Genomic DNA, 10,000 nt, shown 5'->3' on the forward strand with positions numbered 1-10,000 from the left:
GTGAGGCGCTATGCTGTGTTATATGTGATGACGGTGAGGCTCTATGCTGTGTTATATGTGATGACGGTGAGGCGCTATGCTGTGTTATATGTGATGACGGTGAGGCTCTATGCTGTGTTATATGTGATGACGGTGAGGCTCTATGCTGTGTTATATGTGATGACGGTGAGGCTCTATGCTGTGTTATATGTGATGACGGTGAGGCTCTATGCTGTGTTATATGTGATGACGGTGAGGCTCTATGCTGTGTTATATGTGATGACGGTGAGGCTCTATGCTGTGTTATATGTGATGACGGTGAGGCACTATGCTGTGTTATATGTGATGACGGTGAGGCTCTATGCTGTGTTATATGTGATGACGGTGAGGCACTATGCTGTGTTATATGTGATGACGGTGAGGCTCTATGCTGTGTTATATGTGATGACGGTGAGGCTCTATGCTGTGTTATATGTGATGACGGTGAGGCTCTATGGTGTGTTATATGTGATGACGGTGAGGCTCTATGCTGTGTTATATGTGTTGACGGTGAGGCGCTATGCTGTGTTATATGTGATGACGGTGAGGCGCTATGCTGTGTTATATGTGATGACGGTGAGGCGCTATGCTGTGTTATATGTGATGACGGTGAGGCGCTATGCTGTGTTATATGTGATGACGGTGAGGCTCTATGCTGTGTTATATGTGATGACGGTGAGGCACTATGCTGTGTTATATGTGATGACGGTGAGGCTCTATGCTGTGTTATATGTGATGACGGTGAGGCGCTATGCTGTGTTATATGTGATGACGGTGAGGCACTATGCTGTGTTATATGTGATGACGGTGAGGCACTATGCTGTGTTATATGTGATGACGGTGAGGCTCTATGCTGTGTTATATGTGATGACGGTGAGGCTCTATGCTGTGTTTTATGTGATGACGGTGAGGCTCTATACAAACTCAACAGTCACATTACAGGGATTTCAAAATAGCACGTCAAGGGAACTCTACTGTTCAGATGGTTTAATGTAGTAGTCCGAGATCTGGACACTGACTGTAGGTCTATAACCTCTCACAGAGCCTAATGTCATGTTAACTGTAGGTCTATAACCTCTCACAGAGCCTAATGTCATGTTAACTGTAGGTCTATAACCTCTCACAGAGCCTAATGTCATGTTAACTGTAGGTCTATAACCTCTCACAGAGCCTAATGTCATATTAACTGTAGGTCTATAACCTCTCACAGAGCCTAATGTCATATTAACTGTAGGTCTATAACCTCTCACAGAGCCTAATGTCATATTAACTGTAGGTCTATAACCTCTCACAGAGCCTAATGTCATGTTAACTGTAGGTCTATAACCTCTCACAGAGCCTAATGTCATGTTAACTGTAGGTCTATAACCTCTCACAGAGCCTAATGTCATGTTAACTGTAGGTCTATAACCTCTCACAGAGCCTAATGTCATATTAACTGTAGGTCTATAACCTCTCACAGAGCCTAATGTCATATTAACTCCTGCACAATTAACCATTTCTTTTAGTAAAATTATACTCTAAATGTACATTTTTACAGGAACAGGAGTGAAGAAATATGATGTATTTCTTTCAGCATCTTGAGAGAATGAATGCGTGGTTAGGGACTGTCTGTGAAGGTGCTATCTTTATTAGCATCTTAAAGCTGACACTAGTCTATTTCAATCACATCAAATGTGCATCCAATCTGAACTGAAGTCTAATCAGAAACATGTTGGGTAGTTTTCATAGCTTTTACTTTCCTTCAACTGAAATGTGTCTTCTGCATTTAACCCAACCTCTCTAGATCAGAGAGCTGTGCTACGAAGGCTCATAGGGGTGTTATGACACCTCATAGGGGTGTGATGACACCTCATAGGGGTGTTATGACACCTCATAGGGGTGGCGTAGCACAGGGTGCTCAGATAACCAGTGGTTAGGTGATCACATGGTCCTCATGGAAGACCAGGTGTGTTTACACACACACACACACACACACACACACACACACACACACACACACACACACACACACACACACACACACACACACACACACACACACACTAACCCCTATTGGTGTCTGAGCTGTCTCATTGCTCTCTGATGAATCATTATTACAGACGACACGTCCGATGTGTGTGTGACCTGGTGTTTGACCCCAGAGTGCGTGCAAAGATTAAGGTGTGTCACACCTGCCTACACACAGTAACACAGGGAGACAAACACAAACAAACCCTTGTGCAACATACAGTATACTCATGTTCATGGAGGCGTGTGTGTGACAGGTACATTCTCCAAAACTGGTTCTTTCAGATTATCCATATCCACAGTATCTGGCACTGCCAAAACAAGGTTATGTCGTCAGGTCAAAGAAACAGTGTTCTCACCTCTATCCCTCATGCACACACACACACACACACACACACACACACACACACACACACACACACACACACACACACACACACACACACACACACACACACACACACACACACACACACACACACACACACACACACACACACACACACACACACACACACACACACACACACACACACACACACACACACACACACACACACACACACACACACACACCACGGTCACAGAAGGGTCAATCTGTTTCTAACCTCAGTCACAGAACAGTCAGGATGTTCAACCCCATCATGTAGCTTATTAGGAGAGAGGAGCTGTGACTAGGAACAACCAGGTGTGGATGTTTACAACACAACCACTACAGAACATGAACATATAGGGCTCTGGTCTACAGTAGTGCACTATACAGGGAATAGGGTTCTATAGGGCTCTGGTCTACAGTAGTGCACTATACAGGGAATAGGGTTCTATAGGGCTCTGGTCTACAGTAGTCCACTATACAGGGAATAGGGTTCTATAGGGCTCTGGTCTACAGTAGTGCACTATACAGGGAATAGGGTTCTATAGGGCTCTGGTCTACAGTAGTCCACTATACAGGGAATAGGGTTCTATAGGGCTCTGGTCTACAGTAGTGCACTATACAGGGAATAGGGTTCTATAGGGCTCTGGTCTAAAGTAGTCCACTATACAGGGAATAGGGTTCTATAGGGCTCTGGTCTACAGTAGTGCACTATACAGGGAATAGGGTTCTATAGGGCTCTGGTCTACAGTAGTCCACTATACAGGGAATAGGGTTCTATAGGGCTCTGGTCTACAGTAGTCCACTATACAGGGAATAGGGTTCTATAGGGCTCTGGTCTACAGTAGTCCACTATACAGGGAATAGGGTTCTATAGGGCTCTGGTCTACAGTAGTGCACTATACAGGGAATAGGGTTCTATAGGGCTCTGGTCTACAGTAGTCCACTATACAGGGAATAGGGTTCTATAGGGCTCTGGTCTACAGTAGTGCACTATACAGGGAATAGGGTTCTATAGGGCTCTGGTCTACAGTAGTGCACTATACAGGGAATAGGGTTCTATAGGGCTCTGGTCTACAGTAGTCCACTATACAGGGAATAGGGTTCTATAGGGCTCTGGTCTACAGTAGTGCACTATACAGGGAATAGGGTTCTATAGGGCTCTGGTCTACAGTAGTGCACTATACAGGGAATAGGGTTCTATAGGGCTCTGGTCTACAGTAGTCCACTATACAGGGAATAGGGTTCTATAGGGCTCTGGTCTACAGTAGTGCACTATACAGGGAATAGGGTTCTATAGGGCTCTGGTCTACAGTAGTCCACTATACAGGGAATAGGGTTCTATAGGGCTCTGGTCTACAGTAGTGCACTATACAGGGAATAGGGTTCTATAGGGCTCTGGTCTAGTGCAGTAGTGGGCACTATACAGGGAATAGGGTTCTATAGGGCTCTGGTCTACAGTAGTATACAGGGAATAGGGTTCTATACTCTGGTCTATACACTATACAGGGAATAGGGTTCTATAGGGCTCTGGTCTACAGTAGTCTACACTATACAGGGAATAGGGTTCTATAGGGCTCTGGTCTACAGTAGTCCACTATACAGGGAATAGGGTTCTATAGGGCTCTGGTCTACAGTAGTCCACTATACAGGGAATAGGGTTCTATAGGGCTCTGGTCTACAGTAGTCTGGTCTACTATACAGGGAATAGGGTTCTATAGGGCTCTGGTCTACAGTAGTGCACTATACAGGGAATAGGGTTCTATAGGGCTCTGGTCTACAGTAGTCCACTATACAGGGAATAGGGTTCTATAGGGCTCTGGTCTACAGTAGTCCACTATACAGGGAATAGGGTTCTATAGGGCTCTGGTCTACAGTAGTCCACTATACAGGGAATAGGGTTCTATAGGGCTCTGGTCTACAGTAGTCCACTATACAGGGAATAGGGTTCTATAGGGCTCTGGTCTACAGTAGTGCACTATACAGGGAATAGGGTTCTATAGGGCTCTGGTCTACAGTAGTCCACTATACAGGGAATAGGGTTCTATAGGGCTCTGGTCTACAGTAGTCCACTATACAGGGAATAGGGTTCTATAGGGCTCTGGTCTACAGTAGTCCACTATACAGGGAATAGGGTTCTATAGGGCTCTGGTCTACAGTAGTCCACTATACAGGGAATAGGGTTCTATAGGGCTCTGGTCTACAGTAGTCCACTATACAGGGAATAGGGTTCTATAGGGCTCTGGTCTACAGTAGTGCACTATACAGGGAATAGGGTTCTATAGGGCTCTGGTCTACAGTAGTCCACTATACAGGGAATAGGGTTCTATAGGGCTCTGGTCTAAAGTAGTCCACTATACAGGGAATAGGGTTCTATAGGGCTCTGGTCTACAGTAGTCCACTATACAGGGAATAGGGTTCTATAGGGCTCTGGTCTAAAGTAGTCCACTATACAGGGAATAGGGTTCTATAGGGCTCTGGTCTACAGTAGTCCACTATACAGGGAATAGGGTTCTATAGGGCTCTGGTCTAACGTAGTCCACTATACAGGGAATAGGGTTCTATAGGGCTCTGGTCTACAGTAGTCCACTATACAGGGAATAGGGTTCTATAGGGCTCTGGTCTAAAGTAGTCCACTATACAGGGAATAGGGTTCTATAGGGCTCTGGTCTATACAGTAGTCCACTATACAGGGAATAGGGTTCTATAGGGCTCTGGTCTACAGTAGTCCACTATACAGGGAATAGGGTTCTATAGGGCTCTGGTCTAAAGTAGTCCACTCTACAGGGAATAGGGTTCTATAGGGCTCTGGTCTACAGTAGTCCACTATACAGGGAATAGGGTTCTATAGGGCTCTGGTCTACAGTAGTCCACTATACAGGGAATAGGGTTCTATAGGGCTCTGGTCTAAAGTAGTCCACTATACAGGGAATAGGGTTCTATAGGGCTCTGGTCTAAAGTAGTCCACTATACAGGGAATAGGGTTCTATAGGGCTCTGGTCTACAGTAGTCCACTATACAGGGAATAGGGTTCTATAGGGCTCTGGTCTACAGTAGTCCACTATACAGGGAATAGGGTTCTATAGGGCTCTGGTCTACAGTAGTCCACTATACAGGGAATAGGGTTCTATAGGGCTCTGGTCTACAGTAGTCCACTATACAGGGAATAGGGTTCTATAGGGCTCTGGTCTACAGTAGTCCACTATACAGGGAATAGGGTTCTATAGGGCTCTGGTCTAAAGTCTGGTCTAGTCCACTATACAGGGAATAGGGTTCTATAGGGCTCTGGTCTAAAGTTGTCCACTATACAGGGAATAGGGTTCTATAGGGCTCTGGTCTACAGTAGTCCACTATACAGGGAATAGGGTTCTATAGGGCTCTGGTCTAAAGTAGTCCACTATACAGGGAATAGGGTTCTATAGGGCTCTGGTCTACAGTAGTCCACTATACAGGGAATAGGGTTCTATAGGGCTCTGGTCAACAGTAGTGCACTATACAAATCAAAATCAAATCAAATCAAATTTACTTATATAGCCCTTCAGGGACATCAGCTGATATCTCAAAGTGCTGTACAGAAACCCAGCCTAAAACCCCAAACAGCAAACAATGCAGGTGTAAAATAGGGTTCTATAGTGGCTAGTAAAACTCCCAGAAAGGGTTCAAAACCTGGAAGAAACCTAGAGAGGGGTTCTAACCGGGGGAATATGTATAGGGCTCTGGTCTACAGTCCTAGGGTTTCTGGCTGTGTCCACTATACAGGGAATAGAGGGCTCTGGTCTATTCCATAACAGAACATAGGGGGGCTCCAACATGTTCAAATGTTCTATAAATGACCAGGGAATAGGGTTCATGGTCAAAGTAGTCCACTATAAGGCAGAACAGTTGAAACTGGAGCAGCAGCACAGTCAGGTGGACTGGGGACAGCAAGGGCTCTGGTCTAGCCATCATGGGTCAGGTAGTCCTGGGAATAGGGTCTATAGGGCTCTGGTCCTCCACTATACAGGGAGGGTTCTAGGGCTCTGGTCTACAGAGTCCAAAGGGAATAGGGTTCTATTCTGAGAGAGTCATAGGGGGTGGCCAGTCCTCTTCTGGGCTGGTCTACAGCCGGGTGGAGATTATAACAGAACGTGGCCAAGATGTTCAAATGTTCATAAATGACCAGGGAATAGGGTTCATGGTTGAATAATAGTAAGGCAGAACAGTTGGAACTGGAGCAGGAGCATGGCCAGGTGGACTGGGGACAGCAAGGGCTCTGAGTCATCATGTCAGGTAGTCCTGGGGAATAGGGTTCTAGGGCTCTGGTCTAGGTCCACTCCTATAGAGAGAGAATAGAAAGAGAGGGAATAGGGTTCTAGAGCTCTGGTCTAATTAGGAATAGAACTCTGGTCTACTTAGATTCACACAGGACACAGGGCCTGCATAGGACAGGAATAAGGTTCTATAGGGCTCTGGTCAGATAAACAAACTGACCCTATACAGGGAATAGGGTTCTATAGGGGGAATAGGGTCTGGTCTACAGTAGTCCACTATACAGGGAATAGGGTTCTATAGGGCTCTGGTCTACAGTAGTCCACTATACAGGGAATAGGGTTCTATAGGGCTCTGGTCTAAAGTAGTGCACTATACAGGGAATAGGGTTCTATAGGGCTCTGGTCTACAGTAGTCCACTATACAGGGAATAGGGTTCTATAGGGCTCTGGTCTAAAGTAGTCCACTATACAGGGAATAGGGTTCTATAGGGCTCTGGTCTATACAGTAGTCCACTATACAGGGAATAGGGTTCTATAGGGCTCTGGTCTACAGTAGTCCACTATACAGGGAATAGGGTTCTATAGGGCTCTGGTCTAAAGTAGTCCACTCTACAGGGAATAGGGTTCTATAGGGCTCTGGTCTACAGTAGTCCACTATACAGGGAATAGGGTTCTATAGGGCTCTGGTCTACAGTAGTCCACTATACAGGGAATAGGGTTCTATAGGGCTCTGGTCTAAAGTAGTCCACTATACAGGGAATAGGGTTCTATAGGGCTCTGGTCTACAGTAGTCCACTATACAGGGAATAGGGTTCTATAGGGCTCTGGTCTAAAGTAGTCCACTATACAGGGAATAGGGTTCTATAGGGCTCTGGTCTAAAGTAGTCCACTATACAGGGAATATGGTTTCTATAGGGCTCTGGTCTACAGTAGTCCACTATACAGGGAATAGGGTTCTATAGGGGTTCTATAGGGCTCTGGTCTATAGTAGTCCACTATACAGGGAATAGGGTTCTATAGGGCTCTGGTCTACAGTAGTCCACTATACAGGGAATAGGGTTCTATAGGGCTCTGGTCTACAGTAGTCCACTATACAGGGAATAGGGTTCTATAGGGCTCTGGTCTACAGTAGTCCACTATACAGGGAATAGGGTTCTATAGGGCTCTGGTCTAAAGTAGTCCACTATACAGGGAATAGGGTTCTATAGGGCTCTGGTCTAAAGTAGTCCACTATACAGGGAATAGGGTTCTATAGGGCTCTGGTCTACAGTAGTCCACTATACAGGGAATAGGGTTCTATAGGGCTCTGGTCTAAAGTAGTCCACTATACAGGGAATAGGGTTCTATAGGGCTCTGGTCTACAGTAGTCCACTATACAGGGAATAGGGTTCTATAGGGCTCTGGTCAACAGTAGTGCACTATACAAATCAAAATCAAATCAAATCAAATTTACTTATATAGCCCTTCGTACATCAGCTGATATCTCAAAGTGCTGTACAGAAACCCAGCCTAAAACCCCAAACAGCAAACAATGCAGGTGTAAAAGCACGGTGGCTAGGAAAAACTCCCTAGAAAGGCCAAAACCTAGGAAGAAACCTAGAGAGGAACCGGGCTATGTGGGGTGGCCAGTCCTCTTCTGGCTGTGCCGGGTAGAGATTATAACAGAACATGACCAAGATGTTCAAATGTTCATAAATGACCAGCATGGTCAAATAATAATAAGGCAGAACAGTTGAAACTGGAGCAGCAGCACAGTCAGGTGGACTGGGGACAGCAAGGAGCCATCATGTCAGGTAGTCCTGGGGCACGGTCCTAGGGCTCAGGTCCTCCGAGAGAGAGAAAGAAAGAGAGAATTAGAGAGAGCATATGTGGGGTGGCCAGTCCTCTTCTGGCTGTGCCGGGTGGAGATTATAACAGAACGTGGCCAAGATGTTCAAATGTTCATAAATGACCAGCATGGTTGAATAATAGTAAGGCAGAACAGTTGGAACTGGAGCAGGAGCATGGCCAGGTGGACTGGGGACAGCAAGGAGTCATCATGTCAGGTAGTCCTGGGGCATGGTCCTAGGGCTCAGGTCCTCCGAGAGAGAGAAAGAAAGAGAGAAGGAGAGAATTAGAGAACGCACACTTAGATTCACACAGGACACCTGCATAGGACAGGAGAAGAACTCCAGATAAACAAACTGACCCTATACAGGGAATAGGGTTCTATAGGGCTCTGGTCTACAGTAGTCCACTATACAGGGAATAGGGTTCTATAGGGCTCTGGTCTACAGTAGTCCACTATACAGGGAATAGGGTTCTATAGGGCTCTGGTCTACAGTAGTCCACTATACAGGGAATAGGGTTCTATAGGGCTCTGGTCTAAAGTAGTGCACTATACAGGGAATAGGGTTCTATAGGGCTCTGGTCTACAGTAGTCCACTATACAGGGAATAGGGTTCTATAGGGCTCTGGTCTACAGTAGTGCACTATACAGGGAATAGGGTTCTATAGGGCTCTGGTCTAAAGTAGTCCACTATACAGGGAATATGGTTCTATAGGGCTCTGGTCTACAGTAGTCCACTATACAGGGAATAGGGTTCTATAGGGCTCTGGTCTACAGTAGTCCACTATACAGGGAATAGGGTTCTATAGGGCTCTGGTCTACAGTAGTCCACTATACAGGGAATAGGGTTCTATAGGGCTCTGGTCTACAGTAGTCCACTATACAGGGAATAGGGTTCTATAGGGCTCTGGTCTACAGTAGTCCACTATACAGGGAATAGGGTTCTATAGGGCTCTGGTCTACAGTAGTCCACTATACAGGGAATAGGGTTCTATAGGGCTCTGGTCTACAGTAGTCCACTATACAGGGAATAGGGTTCTATAGGGCTCTGGTCTACAGTAGTGCACTATACAGGGAATAGGGTTCTATAGGGCTCTGGTCTACAGTAGTCCACTATACAGGGAATAGGGTTCTACAGGGCTCTGGTCTACAGTAGTGCACTATACAGGGAATAGGGTTCTATAGGGCTCTGGTCTACAGTAGTCCACTATACAGGGAATAGGGTTCTATAGGGCTCTGGTCTACAGTAGTCCACTATACAGGGAATAGGGTTCTATAGGGCTCTGGTCTACAGTAGTCCACTATACAGGGAATAGGGTTCTATAGGGCTCTGGTCTACAGTAGTCCACTATACAGGGAATAGGGTTCTATAGGGCTCTGGTCTACAGTAGTCCACTATACAGGGAATAGGGTTCTATAGGGCTCTGGTCTACAGTAGTCCACTATACAGGATATAGGGGCCATTCAGAAGCAGCCATGGTGGCAGTGAAAACACAGAGAAAAGAAGTAGTTGTATTATAT

The 10,000-nt window shown here is 45.9% G+C and overlaps 1 pseudogene; it reads left to right on the plus strand.

Moving 5' to 3' along the window:
- Positions 1–10,000, plus strand: part of LOC124006463 — a 278,406-nt pseudogene that overhangs the window by 261,216 nt on the left and 7,190 nt on the right.

The sequence above is a fragment of the Oncorhynchus gorbuscha genome, linkage group LG19 (genome assembly GCF_021184085.1).
Source record: "Oncorhynchus gorbuscha isolate QuinsamMale2020 ecotype Even-year linkage group LG19, OgorEven_v1.0, whole genome shotgun sequence".
Classification (NCBI taxonomy): domain Eukaryota; kingdom Metazoa; phylum Chordata; class Actinopteri; order Salmoniformes; family Salmonidae; genus Oncorhynchus; species Oncorhynchus gorbuscha.